A 21,705-nucleotide genomic window follows, 5' to 3' on the forward strand; every position below is an offset into this window, starting at 1 on the left:
AGAGCAAACATTATCATAACAAATTATTTAATTGTAGGAAAGGCAAGAGAGAATATAATTAGGGTCGTAGACACCTAAATAAGAAAGCCTCTAGTAGCAATGGTAGTAACATTAGTAGATAAGCACAGTTAAGTGAATAGGACCATGATCTCTGTCTACTGTGGTTTGCGCACTAATACAACACTTCCACAGTACTAGGAAATTGTACCATGTTCACTATTACTTTAACCATGATTAAAACAGCACAGTTCTAGGAGTCTGAATAGTTCAATATTATTAATAAAAAATTCATATACTAACTTACATTAGGATGTCTTGTCCTGTTTGAAACTTCTTGTCCTCAGTAAGAAAGACTGCAAAATTTGAAAGAGAAGGTCTAGACATTTTAAGTAGTTTATACAATACAGATTACTACTAGATTTTGGGAATGCTAAAAGCAAAACTATCCAATACTGAAAATTAGGAACTAATTATATTCAGACCAGAAGAGAACAATGTCTGGTCAAGTAGACAATAGTGTAACCGCAGTGTAACCCTTAGTGTAATCCAAAACTCATATTGCACAAAATTAATTACCAAATAAAATGAAATGACAATACATTGCAACCTCTTCCCATAGGGAGACAGTGGACTGAAGACAATCATCCTGCTTATATTTAATTTCTCTACATAATATATAGTCTATATTTTACTCTACCTTGATAAAGGTTCTCAAGCTGCAACATTGAGACCAAAATTGTGGCATTGTGCCATATAACAGCATTGTGCAAGTCATAAGCTTTCCCTAATCATGTTTCTGCATATATGGAAATCTATGCAGAAATCTATATAGAGAAATTTATCAGAAGGCTTAATCTCTGAGGGGAAAAAAAATCCTGAAACTACTTTGTTTACTTCCTTTATTATTGATAGGCCATTCACAGCATAACTTCCGGAAATCCTTCAAGGTCCTATAGTGTTCCAATCTGCTTTACCTATCTTTGCAGGTCTCTGGGGTTTCTTTCACCTCATGCCATATTCAGAATTGATCCTAACAACACAGGGGATAGCTTTACAAATATTTCTTTATGGAATAAATGTCCACAGATGATAACTGCTTTAGGATGAAAGATGGAATACGAAATATTCACATGTGGTAAAGAATTTTCATCATAAGGACAAGGAATGAACATGGGATTCCTGAACAGGGGAATATGGTGCAGATGAACAGGAAGGGTCATGCTAAAAGCCATAAAGAATGAGTGCTAAAAACCCAAAATCAAAGTAATACAGCACATATCACTAAAAGGCCAGGAGAGGTTAAAGTCAGGATATTTTCATGGGTTGCATTTTTACACTTTGTCAGCTGTGCACTCAAGTTGTGCTTTTTAATACTACTAACTCATTAGATGAACTAATTCCCTTTGTAAAGGAAATTCTCACTATTTTCTATGGGCTTTACACTGAATAGAAAGACTAACATGTCAATAAGGCTAAGATCAGGCCAGACATAATTTCATCAGGATAAAGAGTAGTGTAAGGAACTGAATCCTTCCTTGCAGAATTCTTGCAAGCCCTTTGTTAAGGGCTGGGCACAAGACAGTGATTTCAGGAGCAGAGAGTATACCACTTCCTCAGGATTTGTATATGTCCTTGGGAATTAGCTTCTATAACCCAAGCAGGCTCTTGGGACTATCTAAAATATCCTACTTGACCATTTCAGCTTTGAGAGCACAACAGTAGTATAAAACCAGAACATCATTCCCCAAATTACAACTTCACATTTGAGTTCCTGGAGGACTGCTGTCATTTAACCCCAGACTAAGCCACACACAGCTCCTCACTTGCTCTCCCACAGTGGGATGGGGAAGAGAATCAGAAAGGGAAAAGTGAGAAAACTTGTGTGGACAGTTTAATAGGTAAAGCAAAAGCCACGGGCACAAGCAAAGCAAAACAAGGAATTCAATCACCAATTCCCACAGGCAGGAAAGCGTTCAGCCATCCCCAGGAAAGCAGGGACCCATCACATGTAATGCTGACTTGAGAAGAAAAATGCCATCCCCATGAACATGTACCCCTTCTTCCTTCTTCCCCCAGCTTTATGTGCTAAGCATGATGCCATATGGTGTGGGATATGTCTTTGGTCAGTGAGGGCCAGCTGTCCTGGCTGTGTCCCCCCCCCACGTCATCACCGGTGGTTAGAGGGGGGAGGCCTCAAGTCTATGTAAGCACTGCTGAGCAATAGCAAAAAAAAAATCCCTGTATTATCAACACTGTTTCCAGCACAAATCCAAAACACAGACTCATACTAAACACTGTGGAGAAAATTAACTCTATCCCAGCTAAAACCAGAATAAAGATGAAAGTGTCATTTCCCAGTTGGGTATGAATCAATTCCTGTTGAAAGAAGTAATATCAGGTCTTTGACTCATATGATCCACATAAGCTCTGTAAAGGTTTTGTACTTCCTTGTTCATCTTTTGAGCACTTACCGCTTGAAAGTGCTATCCAAAAAAAGAGACGGTAGATTTCTGATACTTGTAACGAGCTGCCTTGTAAAAATTGCTTTCAATAAGATTTACATTTTTAAAATGCAAGCTGTATGTGGAGTAAGGAACCAGCAGCACACAACCTGAACAAGGTCTTTAACCTTGAGCCAGATTTGGGTGTTAGAACAGAGCAGATAGCAGCCTCCTCCTATATGAGAAATCTCGACCTAGAATCCATTCATAAAGCTGGATGACCAAGCACTGTCTTAGAAAAAAAAAGGAACAAAATTTACTTTTTTTTTTCCCGAGGAGAAAGAAGTACCAGCTCTATCAAATTGTATCCAAGGCTGTTATTCAGAACAATGGTACCTGGTACCTTTTTGAAATGAGAAGGTGCAACCAAGTTTCTGCCATCTCAAGAAGAGATCTAAAAATTCAGTTATTCTAACTTTGAAGGGAGTACTCTCATTCCTTTTTGATGAAAATGCTGTGCAACTATTCACTGGCTTGGAAAGATGTATCAGTGGGTACCTATGAATCCTCAAGCAACCAATAGATCATTTACATGGGGAAAGGGAGTCTTGAGTTCTAATCTGAGTTTAACTTATAGATAAAATCTTGACTCTGTGTCACACTTTTTTGTTTATCATGAGCTAGAGTAAAATAAGTCAGCAGAAGGAAGTTAAAGTACTGTCACTCAGCAAAGCTTTTGTCATGGGAGATTCAGATATGAAGATCCACCAACAGAAGAAGGAATTAAAATGTACTAGGGATTTTTGGATGAATATGATTTATGTAATGTGGAATTAAAAACAACTACTGTTCTGTGTCTCCTAGTTGTGGGAAATATTTTATTCAGAGCCTGACCTGGATGTGCTTACAGCTTCCAAAGACATACCAAGATTTTGGCTCCTGAAAGGGTTTAGGTTTTATGTATATACTTGGTTATTCAAAGCTCTTGGTTACTGTACACTGCTCTAGGAAAGTTTAGATGACAAGGATATGGACTAGATTTCTCTAACAGAAATACCTAAGATGCTTGAGAAAAGTTCTTGATGCTTGAAATGGAGGTTTGAATAGGCATTTTAGAACAAATCTAAAGAAATTAGAAATTTCAGCTTCCAGACCTCCCTTCTAACAAAAACCCCTTTTGCTTTCCATGATTGCTATAATCATCTTTTGGTCCAATCATTCATCTCAGCAAATTTTTCATATTAGTAACCTTTAATAAACACACCCCTCTAATTTGCATTGATAATCCTTTTCCCCAGAAGAGTGGGTGTTGCTGCAGGAACATGTCCAGAAGTTGCTCTCCAACCACTTACTGCTCAAAAAACCACCATGCCAGTAGCTATTATGACTCAGTAATAGATTCAAATCTCTTGTTATCTGTTAATAGGGGATAACTCCCTTAGAATTTCCATTAATATTGAAGCACCTTAACAAAATACAGACAGAGAAACAGCTGCTGTGAACTTGCAGTAGATGCTATTTCTGCAAGATCCCTGTATTACATTAGCATTAGAGACACTGAATTCCAATCTTCCAGACACCCAGGGAATATTGTAACAAGGTCAATTCAATTGCTGACGTGTAAAAATTACTAGATCCATTTTTAAAATTATACAGTAACACAGATAGAATGTGCCTTTGTGAATATGGTACTACTTTAAATGCTACATTGTTCTGACTAGGAAAAGGCTAAGCTCAAATGAAAGAAAAGCAGAAAAAGCCTTCAAATGTGTTGTATTAAAGGAAGGGAGTTTGTTGTACCCATGTAACAGTGTCATTGTATCTGGTGAAGCCCCCTAGTCTGAAAGATGTGGCTTGATACTGATAAGTTTTTAGCTTAAAGTATCCACTTTAGGATTTGAATAAACAACATCTTATTCATACCTTCCTTTCTTTGATGGTGATCCTCATGTAGACCAAACATGGTTCTTTCTGTTGACATGCAAGCATAAATGCTAAAATCCATTGGGAAAACCTATTGATTCAAAACTGCTTTTGAGAGAATTGACCAAAAAATGGCTCTTTAATTTTTAGAAAGTCCAAATGAACAAATTTTCTCCTTTATCACCCAGATATTCATTTCCATGTTAGAAACTTATCATCTAATTGTTAGTTATGTTGGTTATTTAATTTCCATTCTGAAGCTGATTCTATCTAGCTCTCAGAACTAGAAGTTTAGGTTTGGAGAGTTAGTCACTCAGTGACACGACAGCAGTCCTTTTGCTTTGTAAATGAGGTAGACCATGTTTCACTGTGTTGTTCAAATAACCTACCCTCATCCAAATCATTAGCCACACAGGAGGAGAACAAAACCAGAAAGACTATTTGATCTTCATTTATAAATGTCAATCAAGTACCTCTTTTCTTCCTCCTCCTCTCCCAGTTGTGTCTCTCCATTGCCCTGCAGCTGAACATGTATAAAAATGAATAAGGGCACTTTACTCAATTTTTTCCAGTTATTTTTATGAGCTATGGTAACAGTTGTCAGTAATGTTTAGAGAGGTAGTGGGAATAACATTTTCTTGCTGTGTCAGCTTGGGATCGTATGTGCAAGCATTCTTCCAAAAAGGCTTTTTTTTTAATACCATTCAATTCCATGATTACTGGAAAACAGCAAGCACTGAACATGTTAAGTTAAACAAGCAAGTTACTGCCATTACTGATAGAGTCACTGAATAGTTACCACCAAATAATTAATTTTAGTGGGGATTTTTTTTCCACAGTAACTATGCAATTAATTTGTGTGTCTACTGTTATTTCAAGATGTGTGTACTGTTCAACTTGCTTGAGTTATGCAATACAGGTGTTCTGCAGTTGATGAAACATCCTGTAACCTGAGATCATTGTTACTGAATGGGTGGAAAGGTATCCACTTTGCAAAGTGGTCAGAGGTTAGTAACTAAAGAGAATGAACTGTTCACTCTGGAAAAGTACAAAAGAAAACAGAAGAGAAAGAATACAGGGAGGGAAAGGGTGTGTTATTAAAAAAAAAAAAGAAACAAAAAAAAACCAAACCCCACAAAACACAAACACCACACAACTGATAGCCTTGTGTCAGCGTGACTCAAAAACACCAGGTTTTGTGGATTTTACTAAGGCTTTTGTTGCTGTCCCTCACAGCATCCTTCTGGACAAGTCGTCCAGCTGTGAGGTGAGTAGGTTCATGGTGTACTGGGTCAAGAACTGGCAGAAGGGCAGGGCTCAAAGCGTTGCATTCTAGGGCCAGTCCTGTTCAATATATTTCTCAGTGATTTGGGTACAGGATTTAAATGCACTATTGGCAGGTTTGCTGACAATACCAAACTGGGAGGTGTTGTTGACTGTCTTGAAGGACAAGAGGTCTTACAGAGGGATTGAGATAGACAGAAGGTTCAGGCTATGATTAATGGGATGAAATGTATGAAGTCCGGTTGCTGGATTCTGCCCCTGGGATGGCATAACCCCAAGTGCAAGTACAAATTGGGAGAGGAGTGACTGAGAGCAGCCCTGCAGAACAGGGCTGCGGGTGGTGGGTGAAAGCTGGCTCAGCAGGGATCAGCAGTGTGTCCCAGCAGCCCAGAGGGCAAACCCCACCCTGGGGTGCCTCAAATAGCATCACTTGCCAGGTCAAATCATCACCCAGTATCCAGCACTGGTGCAGCTTTACTCTGCACAGTGTGCAGTTCTCTGCCCAAATTTAAGAAGGATGTGAAGGTACTCGAACGTATCCAGAGAAGGGCAAACAAAGCTGCTAAAAGAGCTAGAAGTAATGTCCTATAAGAAAGGGGCTAAGGACTTTGGCTTTGTCTAGTTTGGAGAATATGAGGCTGAGGGCTGGCCTCATTAGTCTCTACAGTTTCTGATGAAGGGAAAGTAAGTGCAGAGGCAGGAGCTGATCTGTTCTCCTTGGTATCCAGTGATAAGACACATGGGAATGGTTTAAAGCTGTGTCAGAGAAGATAAAGCCTGACTTGACATTATGAAGCATTTCTTTGCAGAGAGGGTGGTGAAAACACTGGAACAGGCTTCTAGGGAGATAGTCAATGCCCCAAGCCTGTCAGTACTTCAGAGGCATTTGGACATTACCCTTAATAACAGGCTTAAAATTCTGGTCAGCCCTGAAGCGATCAGGCAATTGGATTAGATGGTCATTGTAGGTCCCTTTCAACTGAAATAGCCTAGCCTAGCCTTGCCTGGCTTAGCCTAGCCTCTAGGCTGGCCTAGCTCAGCCCAGCCTAGCCCAGCATAGCCTACCTAGTTAGGTCGAGACATTGAGTGGTCAGAGCCATGTTTTCCTTATCTGTAAAAAGTGGATAAAACTCCTTTCCACTCTGTGGATTGTGACCACCATATAATGACCTCCTTGCCAATTAAGACTGGATAGTTAATAAATAAATATAATACTGGGGCAAAAGGAGAGGACTCTGCAGGAGACAATGTAGGAAAGAAAATAAATGAAGGTAAAAGCAGGCATATTGAGAACATCAAACATGACAAAGAATTAAAGATGTCGAGGGCGTATTAGGAAACATACAACAGGAAAACATTAGGGAGAAACTTAGGGTGAAGGATTCAGAACAGAAGTATGTAAAGGGCAGAAAAATAGTAGAGCTTAGAAAAACATTTACTTTGTAAATATATTTGATAACAGAAGAAACAGTGGCTGTGTCATGAAACAATGAGCACCTTGTGGCAGATCACCCATCTTCTCCATGATGAGAAAACAAGTTTCCTTCCTCTAGAATGGCTTGTATTTCTCTGTGGTACAGCTAAGCACCTGGACACTTCTGAGCTGACAGCTCCACAGTGCAGTGTGTCTGCTCAAAGAATCAAAGCACTTCCAGAAAAGGGCTACTGGAGAAGGTTGCCTTGAGGGCTGGTAAATTTAGTCCTAATTAAAGTGGCTGCTCAGCAGCTCTGTGGTTCCTGTCTGCCACAGGGTGGCCAGAGATGACTGTTATGGTTTATTTTTGTATGTGTAGTGCAGCTAGCACATCGCTCCCCATCACCTGGAGCAAAGGTAATTTCTCTTCTTCCTTTTCCCTCTCTATGGAAACTTCCAAAGTGAGCAGTTCAGTGGAGTTCAGGCTTTTGTTGGTTTCTCTTATCCTCCTGTACTGGCCCAGACAGTAAGAACAAACATTGGCCAGCCATGATCGAAGTGATTAGTTTTGACTTTCATTCTTAACCTTTGTGTTGATGTTGACTCAGCTCATTCATCCTCTCTCACATAGGGTAAAATTAACGCTGTGCTAAAAATAAGCGCAGGGAGATGGTACCAGCTTGTCACCAATTCCTGAGGCAGGGAACAGCCAGGGGCTTTGAGCTCAAAATATTGATGTGACCTGTAGAAAGAAAGGTCAAAAATGAGAGAAAAGTCTGCAGCTTTGAGGATCAATGTGCTGGAAGAAGTCTTTCATGCCTGCTTGGGAATTAATTACAATTTTGGCATTGAATTATCTCAGTTTCAACAGGATCCTGTTGTTTTTGATAGAAACCTGATGGTTGCAGAGGAAGTCAGGCTCACAAGCTTTTAGATAATTGGGTTTTTGCCCTTTTTTTTTTGGGGGGGGGAGGGTTTTAGCTTGGTGTTTTGGTTTTGTTTTTTTTTTTGGGGGGGGCAGTTGGGGTGGGGATAATTAAATTAAAAAAAATCCTATTTTGCAGAAGAACTAGCAAAACACTAGAGTATTTGCTAGCATTACCCTTTTCTTGGGATAATACATTATTATGAAAAATATTACATTGTTTCCAAAGTGAATTCTGCTTTTATTTGCCCATGTCTCATTCCACATGTCCAGCATCTCTGTTGATTCATACAAACTCCTTGGTGCAACACCTACAAAAGTCGCACATATGTTTAGATTTTAAAAAGTGACCCAGTGAGAGAGTGTCTAACAGATTTCTTGAAGGCAGAACACCAGCTTCAGTCAACTGAGTAAAAAGATTTGGTAAAAATAACTGGTTTATCCCCAGGGACAGCTAATCAACAGCCTGGGAGCAAAGTCTGGTCCCTAACCTTTTAAGAATTCCTACAATCCTATGAAATGGAATAATCAGGCCAGCTAATTTACAAATACTGAAATGTGGAGTGTGGAAGGATTAAGACTGGTTCTTGAGGTGTTTATGTAGTTACTGCTGCACTGTGCAAATGCATCTCTACCTTGCTCCCTTATATCAGTCTAAGAAGAAAAGTGACACCCAAGGATTAAGAAAGTCACTATCCTCAATTAGTGCAAACAGCTAATAGAAACAATCCTATAAACTGGCGTATTCATATACAGCATGCATGTATTTTTCATGCAGGGTAAATATATAAAGGAATTATTCCTTACTTGACCTAGGGAAACACCACGCCCATTCTGCACACAATTACATCTTTTATGTTCTGCATGAAAGAATATACTGTAAATGAATCTTAGTGCAAAGTTTACATAAAGAATTATCAAGTAATAATTAACTCAGTCTGTCATTTATTATGATGAGGCACTAAGGTAAGGTCAGTTTCCTTTCAAGCTTTTCAAAGAATGTACTCATTTTAGAACAGGTATGACAAGTTACACAGAGTCCTCAAAAGACAATGTGTCCTCCTCCTGGCTTAGTGATGCCCTGTGAATTCATTCTTATTGCCAGTTTTGACCTAATTATCAATATTACAGCCATGGTAACATACAAAAAGCCAAGTCACACTGAAGTTATGACCTAGGACTTTCACCTGTAACCTCTTCTGTAAAGTTTAACTACTGCTCTCATAACTTCTGCCATGAAACACTTTTCATTGCAGGAAAAAATATGTTACTGCAGTTCAAATGTGAGGATTCTCAGGCTACATTTTGTTTTTAAGCTCCATTAATGTGGGAGACTTTTTGGGCACAAGTGGTCCACAAGAAAACTAATAAAACAAACCTAAGTATGGACAAAATATTTTACTGTACACTAAACAATGTCTTACAATGGAAATACTTTTTGTTCTAACTTCCTAGTCTGCATGGTGTTTTGAGACCAAGCTGTATAGACTTATATACATGCACAGTTTCACAAATCTATAAGCATTCCTGCATATTACTGGGCAGGATTTGTCTGATGCTGAAATCCAGCTGTGGCACCCCAGTGCACTGCAAATCACCTATTAATGAAGTCTTATTTGGGTTAGAGATTATGATAATCTCACAAAGTGACTATTTACTATTTATATTATAGTTGCACCTAGAAACCCCAAATGAAAGGGTCTAATTTAATAAGGTGTTTTGCAAACAATAATAAGAAAATGTTCCTGCATCAGAGATCTAACAGAGTTCTTATCGGACAGGATAAAAGTGATGGTTGAAAGAGATAAACAAGGTGGGAGTGGATTGGAAAGACTGCTTTACAGTTGTAAAGCAAACAGACTTCACTACAGCTCACTACTTGACTAACTGATGGGAGTGGTTCATGAGCATCACAGCAGAAAAAGGTTTTGAGAAGGGATTTAGAGGAGGATAAAGCATTAGCTTTATGGATTTTGGCAAGGACTGTTTCCACTGCTAGGTACTGCAGCAGAGAAAATATTTGAGACTTCTGCCTATCACTGAAAGAGGCACAACTGCTTAAGAAGTTGCACTAGGTGACCATTCTTCACTTTAAAATTAATTAACTGCTATAAGCTATGGTGAAAGATGATTTTTTTCTGATTGACTCAAGCGCATTTAACATCTATAAACTGGAAAATGGTTTTAATTTTCATCTCTTCGGAGTACATATAATTATATACTTTCTTTGTTGTTTATCCTGAAGTTAATCATGTTTTAGTAGGGCTCCAGTCCAGAAAGCATAACTGTATGTTGAAATGCAAATTGCACAATAACAATCATCATAGAATTAAAGGGAATATTATGAGATTTGTTATAATCTCACATGGCTTTACAGAACATTTTAAACAAACAAAAACAAAAATTATTTTGTGAAATATAAAATATGACCTCATTTCACAAAAATCTCAAGCCTTTTGCATTGTAAGTTGAACAAGATTGTTTCTTTCCCACTTACTTTTATGCTTCCAGTGGAGTCAATTGCAGTCAGTGTTAAATACAGTTATTTGGGAGTAAAAAATAACATGCTATTACTGTTATCCAATTTATGTTGTGTTAAAATAAGTATTAAATTGAAATCAAAATAAACTTTTAATAATATATAATTAAGCTGACCTAAAACTGATATGTGTGCTATTGTCAGCTGCAAATACCTTCTTGCTCTCTGTGCTCCACTCCCACTGACTCTGCAGGGTCCCTGCTTGCTACTCGAGGTTTGACTGTTCATCCATGAGTTCCTCACCCCCAGCAGGAGCCTCCCTGTGCTGCCAGCCAGGAACTTTCACTCACTGAGTTGCCTTTAACCACATACTTACATCAAGACTGGATTTGTTGCTTGGGTTCTCTTTACTGATGTAGCACAGTAAGTAATGAAGCATGATGCTGGTCAAGCTTCAAGCAGGTGAGTAAAAAAATTTGTATGCAAATCTATTCTCCCCTGCTCTTTAATTACATGTAATCTGTTCCTTTTACATTTTCCCTGTATTCTCTACTGTTTGGCTTCTGTCATCAATCTGCAACTCATTTTCCATTGATTAGTGACTTACCCAAACAATAGGCATCCATGTTAACTCCAAGCACTGACTGCACCGTGGGCTCATGCTGTGAGTTTGGTCATTTCCTAGCTTTCATGTGCTTATTAAAAGACAAATACAGACCCTTTGATGGACTATAAACAACCTGCTAAATCATCTCTAAATCATCCCTAGCTACCTAGCCAACCTCTCAAGCACCCCATTTCTTTAGTTGCACAGTTTCAATAATTAAGTCTCCTATTTTTTTCTAGGCCTCAATTACATGGTTTTCACTGACACCCATGAATTCTTATTTCAGGAAACAGGAAAATTAACCACAATCTCTATTTGTTTACATCCACATAGAATAAATCCTAGCTAGAATTGTTAAAGCACCTGGCAGACATTTAGAAACATAATTATAATATCATAGAATCAGTCAAAACACCAGCTGCTCTTTCTCTCCTGTATCTCTTCCATCAGCTACATATCATTCATTATTTAGTGATGAGATTCAGTACAGATTAAAACTCATCCCAAAGCATGTCTACTATTCAATCCTTGCTGCTATAGGTAAGCATTATCTTTGGGATAATCTTTGAAAAGAGGCTATGGGAAATAAGGAAACAAATAACTTAAAAAGAAAAAAGCAAAAAGGCATTAATGTAATTTTCTATCATATAGCTCAGATTTCTGCACCCATGTCACAGATCTGCCACTTCTATTGCTCAGGAATTACTTTAATGTAATTTTGAGAAATGCACTCACTGCATTGAAAAACAAAGAATTAATCATCCAAATAAGATCGACTGCAGTAAATTCCTACTGTATACAATTATCTGATAGGTAGTAAAAAGTATTTTCAAAGGTCAACAGAGATGTGGAATGCAGAATTAAATACTGATTAATCAGGATAGGACTGGTAGCTGATACAAGAGCAAGTTAACCACCTAGTGCTGTAAATAATTACTAGTCTTGTAAATTTAGCATCCTTGAGTACAGCAAGAGAGTCACATGTTCCAAAGAGTGATACACTTTAATATATACGGATTAAAAATAATTCAACAGTGTTCTTCCAGGCAGTCTGTTAGGCACTGACTACTGGTCATGTAAGAGTTGGGGGTATAACACAGCAGGTAGCTTTACAGTTTCTCCTGGGACACTCTCAGGCCAGCCAAGATATTCCTGCTGATCTGATCTGGGCCAGCATGGGATTGCCTTTTCCCTGTTACATGTTCAAAAATGCAGGAAAGCCACAACTAGATTTTGTCAGTTACATATAGAAGGAAGTTTCTAGGAGTGTGCATTCTGTACATTCACTTTAGATGCTTTGCAGAAGGTAGGAGGTTGGAAAAGAATGCCCAGGTTAACATTTGCACTAGCAGAATGGAAAATAAGTATGATGTGTTGTGTCAAAATGTATATCTGAAAAACATTATTGTAATCCAGAAACCTTAGTAAATGTCTGATACACTAAATTAGATTAATGCAACCATTGTATGTGATGTTTTAAAATCAGCTTTTTGTGAACTGTTGGATACATCCAAGTATACATGTTCTTACTCTTTCTTTTATTAGGAAAAACTTACTCTATAGTGGGATTAGTTATGTTACTTACCTGTAATGTAATTTCCAAACTTTCTAATCATTCTCTGCATCAGCATAAAATGTTGTACTTTCTTTTCATTTGGTAGTGTAAAAGTATATGCAAACCTTTCTCAGTACCATTACAAAAACCTTGAAACCTTGATGCAACTAAGCATTGGAGTGCGAGAAATACTCTTCAGACCTGCAGCTGGACTGTATGCTACAGGTCATCTCAAGCGATGAGAAATGTGATGGATTGCTTGGCTGTTTAACTCTCCCTCTGAGGTTTAGAGCCATCTCTACAGAATCCAGGATTCCCTTCCTCCCTTATTTTTTTAAAGCCAGATAAAAACTGATAAATATCTGTCAACAAGCAAATGTGAAGCTTTGGTATATCAAAGGGCAAGAGATCATAGAACAAGCATTTGTCTAAGATGTAGCCAGATTTTCTGAAGTGCTCAAGGATAATTTTTTCAAGTGCTCGGCATCCACCTCTATAGGCAAATTTTCAGAAGTGCTCAAAGCCATGCACACTAAAAGTCTCTAAGAATGCTGCTAGTTAGTTTGGTTCTTTAGTTGAAGCCAAGTTTTTGAAAAGCCTGTCCCCTTTGAAATATTTCTGCTAAAGGCTATTCCAGTATCCCTAAAATATTATTTTGGATTCTATGTGTATCTGTAGATCTCCACAAAAGAATCTCATTGTAAACTCAATATTTTGATAAATTAAAAATAAACACAGTTGCTTTGGAACATAACTCTTTTATTTTATTCTTTTTGGAATGGCTTCCAAGATAGCCTTTGTATGAAATATGTCATGCATCTTTTTTGGAAACTTTATATCATAAGATAGTATCATTTTTCCGTCACATCTATTTATGAAGCAGGCATTCTATGTTGTTCACTTTGCATGTACATCTATTCCTAAACTAATGTCTATTTTCCCACTACAAATACTGTGACTTTTACATGTTAGTCAGACAATTAGCTCAGTTGGTTAGAGTATGATGCTAATAACACCAAAGTCAGAGGTTTAATCCCTGTGTAGACCATTCACTGAAGAGCTGGGCTTGATGGTCCTTGTGGGTCCCTTCTAACTCAGAATATCCTGTGATTCTGTGGAATTGTTCTGTTGGCTTATGAAATACTGCAACTATATTTTACTAAACCCTTAACTCTGAATAAAATATACAGAAGAGCCTCAGAAAACAATGCTGACTGTTGTAGATATCAGTAAGAAAAATCAAGAAACTGGAGCAAAACAGATTAAGACTTCAGAAAGGGTCAAGTTGAAGATGCTACGCTTACACAGGTGTGTACAACTCTGCAAAAACAGAATAGCGAATGACTGTTCAGAAACAATTTTGAGTACATGGAGGAGAGGGATCTATCTAAGCATAAGCAGCACTTGAGTAAAGATTATGCTGCCACAACAAAAAAATGAGGGACTGACATCATCCTTGGATGTGTAAAGCAGAGCATACATAGCCTGAGAGACACATGAAATACCTGTTCTCAGTGTTAATAAGACCTCAGTTGGAATACTGAGCCTACAGAAATGGGAACTTCAACAAATATGGCATCTGGAAGCAACACAGAGGAGAGCAAGAAGAGGCAGGAGTCTTCAAAAGACTGCAAGAACTAGAACTTGTTAGCTAAAAAAAAATAAATTGAATAAATGTTCATTACACTTGCGGTTGCAAAAAAGATAGGTATTATCTCTTTATCAGTGACATATCCGTCTGGGAGTAGCACAATTAAAGGTGATAATCAAGTCTGCCAGAACTGTAAGATATAGTGATATATTTCAGGGAAGGACACCAGTAGGTGACTTAATTATTCAGTGCCAATGGAGATGAAAAAAGAGCAGATGCAGTTGGGAAAGGCTAAGTTCCTGTTCAGCAGCAGAAATGCAGAGAAAGCAGGAGCACCAAGCAGGAATGGGGTTTTGGTGACAGAGTTAGTTGCACTATCAGGGTCTGAAAGTGAATCCCTTTAGGAGATGTCACTGAGGGGATCTGATGTAGGTATCATGATCAGGAAGAAGAGTATTTCCTCTACAAGATTCCACTTTCCATATGAATAATGCAGAAAAGCTGCACAGTGTGACAATCAGTCATATAACTTGAAATATTTCATCAGACAGCAGAAATTTTTCAACATTTTATGGAATGGCTCTGTTAATATGACTAAATACTAAAGTGTTCTAACACAAGCATTTTAAGCATGCTTTCTCAAGATGTTACTGCAAAGACTTTTTTTTTCTTTTCACATTTAACATTTAAACAAATTAAGAGTAAACTGGAAAGAAAGAGGCAAGGTAACTCAACAATATTCAGCTGATACAAAACTGCAGAGATCTGTGCTGCCTTTCAAAACTCATGAGATACTTTTCTGCTGCTGTTTCTGCTGAAAAGTGTATATCAAACATAAAATGAATCCAAGAAGACTACCAAGTACAATATCAATTTCTGACTGGGTATAAAAGTAAAAATATTTAAATGAGAAAATGGAGTGGTCAAACAGGTCACCAAAAGGGGGAACCCTTGTTTTGGGGGGCTTGTAAGATCCAGCTGGTCAAAGCCTGTACAACATGGTCTGCATTCCAAGTTCACCCTCCTCTGAGACAGGGGTCAGACTAGAGGACTGCTGGGGTCCCTTCCCAGCTTTATGACTGTGTGCTGATGCTGTGGATTCACTTTTCCTCAAGGCTATCAGCCTTGGAGGTGACTTGTCTTCTATGTGGAAAAGAGACCCATTTGCAAGGGAATGTTGAATCCATCAGTGGGTGCCATGAAGGCATGGTCTGGGGTAAGCACTTCATGACCACACTTCTCTTCACACAAGCGTGTCCATGCACAGACATTCCCATGGACACAGGGCAGTGACCAGAGGCTGTTCAACCTTGAAGACTCTCCAAGGCCCAAATGTCCATCATTGAAATAGACTTCGATGAAAGATTAAAAGAAATACTTGTGTATGGCTTGGCTCAGAACACCCAGGAAGCAGAGGAGCTATCCTGAATTGCCTGTGGGAATTTACGACTAGGAGCAATGGGGTAAAGTCAGGTAAAGAAAAACAGTTTGAACATCAGTAAAATTTCCTAACTGTGAGTGTTATTAGACCGGAATAATCTCCCCTAAGGGAAGCAATAAAACCAACATCATTTGCATCTTTGCAAACTAGACCAGACAAAGCACTGGGAAATATACTGTGGGGAATAATCCTGTAAAATGATTGCACTAATTTTTCTCATTTATTCTTTCTTCATAGGATTGCTTCATATATGGAATGTGCCATACTCTTTTTCCTGTTACTTTATTCCCTTTCCTGTGGGCTGAGTAAAAAACCCCGAAGGAAATTGTACCATTCTAACTGAAAAGTAATATATTAAGTCAATTTGCATTTTTATTAAAAAAATACATATTTTCTCTTTAAAATATAACCACTGATAGACACATGAGCATAATCTCTAGGATAATGACACACTTCAGTACACTAGGCAATTAGGTTTGCCTTTAATTATTTATTGTTTGACATGCTGCTCATACAAATACTCTGTGTAACAGGAGGAAGTCAGTTTGACCTTAATTATTGCCTGTAAATAATTCCTGAATTGTAACTAAGTAGTGCCTTTTAAAATGTAATTATTATAATACCAGAGTTACAGAGCTCATTGATTTATAATTACTTGATTGTTTATATCCATTAAACCACAGCTGTGATAGGTTCATCTTGCCTACATGCACTAGCCTGGAAACTGAGGAATTATGGCCAAGAACTAGGGCTAACATTGTCTCCCACAAACAAATGGCTAAAACACCATTCCAGTCTGGTCAAGGTTAGTAGCAGTCATCAGGTGGCTTATAGACTGTGGGGCTTGAGTTGGTCATTTCAGTACACATCCTTCAGAATAACAGTGAGGGGAGAAGGTGAGGTATCTCTGGGATCCTGAGCTCTCACCAGCTCAATCACACAAAAAGCTACTTCTTTGTGAGTCTGATTTTACACTTTTGGGGTCATAATATATAACGAGCTAATGGACACATTGGTAACTGTGCTACTAGGAAACAGAAAATCCCCAAATGAGACATTTTCTTCTGCACCTATCAACACAGGGTATCTAGTTGTTTGCACACTGTCATTTTGCTTCTCATGACTTGCACCTTAACACGGTAAGGGCATTTCACTGTTCAAGCCACACTGTTGTGATTTTACCCCAGCTGGCAACTAAACCCCACACAGGTACTGCTCACTCCACCCCAGTGGGATGGGGGAGAGAATCACAAGTGGAAAAGTGAGAAAACTGGTGGGTTGGGATAAAGACACTAACAGGTATAGCAAATCTGCACATGCAACCAAAGCAAAACAAGGAACTCATTCAACACGTCCCATCAGCAGGCAAGTGTTTGATCATCCTCAGGAAAGCAGGGCTCTGTCACATGTAATGGGAAAAGCAAATGCCACCACCCTGAACATCCCCTCCTTCTTTCTTCTTCCTCAGATTTATATGTTGAGCATGATGCCATAGAGTATAGAATATTCCCATGGTCATTTGGGGTCAGCTGTCCTGGTTGTGTCCCCTCCCAATTCCTTGTGCACCCCCAGACCACTTGCAAGTGAGGTGGGATGAGGAGCAGAAAAGTCCTTGGCTCTATGTAAACACTTCTCAGTAGTACAGAAAATATCCCTGTTACCAACAGTGTTTCCAGCACAAATCCAAACATAGCCCATGCTAGCTACTAAGAAGAAAATTAACTCTACCCCAGCCAAAATCAGTACACACACATGGTCCTCTTGTCTGTAATATATTCAGTTCCTTTTCTACCACTGTCTGGTAATCACCATCCAAACCACTCTGTTGTATTACATGTATTTCTCTGTTTAAGAGAAAAAAAACCCAAACAAATAATGAAGCCTTTTAAAATACTCAGTATGACATACCTACACTTGAACTGTAAATCCCACCTGTCAGAGAATTGGAAAAGCCAACACCTATCTCAAATCTCAATTCTGAGAAAGTAAAGATCCTACTATATTTTTCTCAGAAGGAAGTGGTATTCACAAATAATCTGTGTATGTTTTAATCACATTAAAACGTTGCTTGGTTCAAATCTTTTGCTGTCTTACAGTGTAGTCAAAACCAGCAGCTAAGATGCATGTGAATTCTGTGTGTTATAGAAACAGACCCTAGAAGGAATGTTAGAACTGTGATCTGACCACTCAAATAATCATGCTAGCCACAAAGCAGGTCTCAGAAATAAAAGATTATGTATGTTTCAGTATTAATACATTTCTTTATTTAAAAATGCAATATATTTTGAAAGCCTGAGAAAACTTGTTCTGTGTTACACCATTAAAGAAGTTTCTACTACAAATGTCTTTGGACTATGTCCAAGACACTGAAGCTAAGAATGAAGATATTTGCGTAAGCTGTTCTTATGCTTTAGGAGTTAAAGCAATTAACCTCTTACAGATGTGATGACTGTGTTCCACACTCAAACTTTCCTAGTTTGTACAGTGTGGAGATAAAATTAATACCACCACAGTTCATCTCAATTTCTGCACTCCTACAAAAGGAATATCAATTGTGTAGGTTCATCAGTTAGGTTACATCTAAATTCCCTGTGGTAAATGAGACTAAAGAAATGCAAACTATTCTAGTCCTGTACAATCCAGATGTAGTGATAATTCCCTGCTTGTTATTACAAACATTCCACCACAATTAGGGAATTGTGGCAGAATCCTAAACCTATAGGAAGAAAATCAGATTGCCTCAAAGTGTGGTCCTGTCCCATCATGTGACTGAAAGTGTAGGATTAAAGGAATTGCTATCTCAGTGTTTCTTGAGCACTGTTTAGTTTATAATTGAAAGTGATTTTTTTCAACTGTCAGCTATGCAATTACAACACAGGTCTTTGCCCTTCTGTGTACACTTACAGTCATCCAGGCTTTGCAGCCAAACCCTGCTCTCAGTTCTACCTGCAGAGACCCATCCCTCTCAGTCTGTGATATATCAACAGGTAAAGAATAACTTGCTTAAATGTAAGCGCTGTCCATTCCCAAGTGTTGATTTACTTGGAAATGTGATAAGTTTCTCTTACCTATTCTGCTTTTTTGGATACAGCATAAAGAAGAAGGATAAATTTGGAAGCCCTATGGTTTGAGTACATGGACTGAGGTACTTTAAAGACCTCAGTTTCAGAGATGACTACTTGATACTAAAAACACCCCAAATCACTCAGAAATAAACTTTTCCAGGTTTTTATAAAGTCTTATACTGGGATAAGTCAAATGAGCAACACCTCCCCCAAAAACTCGTAATAGAATTCAATTACTAATTCATTCTATGATTGTTTTTCCCCTGCGGCACTGAAAGGAAATAGCAGTGAGGCATTCTGCAGTTCTGTTATCAATCCCTGCTCCAATATTCAGTCTATATCTAGGAAAGTCTTTCTGCTTCTCCATCACCCTGTCTGACAGGGAGAAAACCTATCTTCCTCACCCCATGTGGGCATACAGCATTCTGCATCTGTACTGGGTATGTGGAAAAACAATGAATATATTGAAACACTCCTCTGTTGATGGTCAGGCATGTTCTTAGAGATCACTCTTCCACAGAAGACAATCGGGCAGAGTGACAGCTGAAGGGGTGCCCCTAAGTGCAGGCAGAAAGGCCAATAAGACCATACAGTCCTAAGCTTGTGTATCCCATGTCCTAAAGAGACCTGCTCCTTCAAACTCATTGGCTAAGGCTTGCTTTTTTTTCCTTCTGTACTACAAGAACTCATGCAATTTTTCAGAAATATTATCTATACTTAACCTGTGCACAAAAGGTTACTAATTAAAATTTGAGTTATAGTAGTACCAACTAGGTAGGGCCTTAGTTTTTTTACACATTTGTTTGCATAGCAAAAGGCAGCCACTAAACAAAAAAAAAAAAAAAAAAAAAAAAAAAAAGAGGGTGCTCCAATTGTAAGACTAACCTTGATAACTGACAGTCTTACTTGAGGACACCTAAAGCCAAATAAATAGAAACACCTTCCTTTGTTTCACTTCTCACTTCATCCTCTCAGATGGGAGGTTCTGCAGGTATGACGCCCTGTTCATACCCAGGCCTATTGGTGAGGGGTCTAGCACATTTTTTACCTTCTTCTAATTGAGATCTGTAAGTAGTGAAATACAGACTGGTGTTACTCCTAATTAAGTATATTTGTTTCCACCCAGAACTGTAAGCACTGTAATACAGGTTGGTGTTAGTCTTAATTAAGTACACTTGTTTCCACCCAAAGCACTTTTCTGTCAGCTTGAAGGAACACCTAGGACCGGCAAAACAGACGCCTTGAATTAGCACAGAAGTCATACGTGCTGACATGCGTAATATAAGCAGATTGTCCCACTTTTCCACCCACTGATTTTTTGTTGCTAATCTAATTAATGCTCTCTGATTATTTCAGATGGTCACTTAGCAAGTGATATCAAAGACAAAAAGCTTGAGTATCTTGTGACATTCCAACACTCTTTTTTTTTCTATTTCTTTCTGCATCTCCCTTGTTACTGTTCACTTCTTGCTAACATGGTGTCTCTGCTTCCCAGCATTTGGGAATATTGAGACACAAAGAACTTGATTGAATTGGAAGCCAAATATATTCTTTTTTTTTCCCCATGTTTTTCAATTTGTCAGCTCTGTTTATCTATGTGTCTCTTCCCTTTTGAATTCCCTTCTCACCTCTCCAATACTACCTGGTCCTCTTTTTGCCTGTAAGCTTTTCTTGCAGCCCTCACAAACTCATCCACCACCCACTGGTACAGTGTTGATCCAGAGGTGACAACAAGGCTGAGGGCCCTGCTGGACTGGGTATAATCCATGGAGCAGGAGGACAGTCCTTGCCTGGAGATGTTGCAGGGTGAGTATTTAAAGATACAAGGAGTGAAGCAAACAAGGAGGATGCAGATTTGACACAAGGTAAAATATTCGTTTGTGATATGTTTGGCCATTTTCATGCATTCTGAGAACAACTAAGAGGCGCTGAAGAGGCAGGGTGGTGGCACCTTTGCCCAGCACAAAAAGGAAATATTTTCCCCTCCCCTTCATCCTAGTCCTTCACCTCAGACTGAAGCTAAACAAAGCCATGAATAACCATGATGAAACAACCAGGAAAATTACTGAGTTTTTGTACTTGAGATATTCTGAAAGGTTTTATTCATCGTTGACATGTTATCAGTAATAAGAGAACAGACACCAACCTCCAAAAAGAAAAAAAAAAACAATCCAAAACAAACTAATTCTCTTTCCAAGAGAAGCAATATACCAAAACTCTGATTGCAATCCAAGAACAATAGTAAAATATAGGTCTCCCAGAAGAGGATCCTTTGTTTTAGAGGTAGTAAGTGAATAGAAGTAGTGATTTAAAAATTATAATGCTCTGTCATAGGGGAAATATGAAAAGCTTCCAAGATAGAAGAGCATGGGAGCAAACAAGATCATCTCTGCAGAGTGGATCAGTTTATGAAAAACTGAGGGTATATTAAAGGAGGTGACTGGATTAGAGCTGCTTGGAATGCAAACGTGGTGATTGGCAGCTTTTTATATCCACCATTCCTACACTATTTATAAATCACTCATCTGCACTCAGAAAACAGTGCCTGCAAAGCTAACATTTTTCTTATATTACATCTGATTCAATTCCACCTAACTGAGCTGGAAAAAAAAATAAAGAACTTGTGAAGACATCCCAAAAAGTTAGGTAATGTCCACTAAGGGAGCACAGGGAATAAATCCAGTTACCATATTTTTTAACTTGAGTTTCCCATGGCAAGAAAACAGTAATAGTATGACTAACTAGGTTTGTATGACAACACAGCCCTTGTATTATAAAAAGTTCTCTCTCTCATGCAAACTCTACAGTAGTAGAGCAGAATTCTGCAACAAAAAGGGTGGAGAGTAAAGACTTAAAACAGTCCCAAGCCTAATATTTCACAAAGCTCTTGTTACGCTGGAACAATTCAACAAGCTGCTGGCCATCAATACAACAATTGCATTCATCTAGACAGAAAAATAAACGCTGGGGCCTTGAATTC

The sequence above is a fragment of the Pithys albifrons genome, chromosome 6, assembly GCF_047495875.1.
Source record: "Pithys albifrons albifrons isolate INPA30051 chromosome 6, PitAlb_v1, whole genome shotgun sequence".
In the NCBI taxonomy this organism is placed as follows: domain Eukaryota; kingdom Metazoa; phylum Chordata; class Aves; order Passeriformes; family Thamnophilidae; genus Pithys; species Pithys albifrons.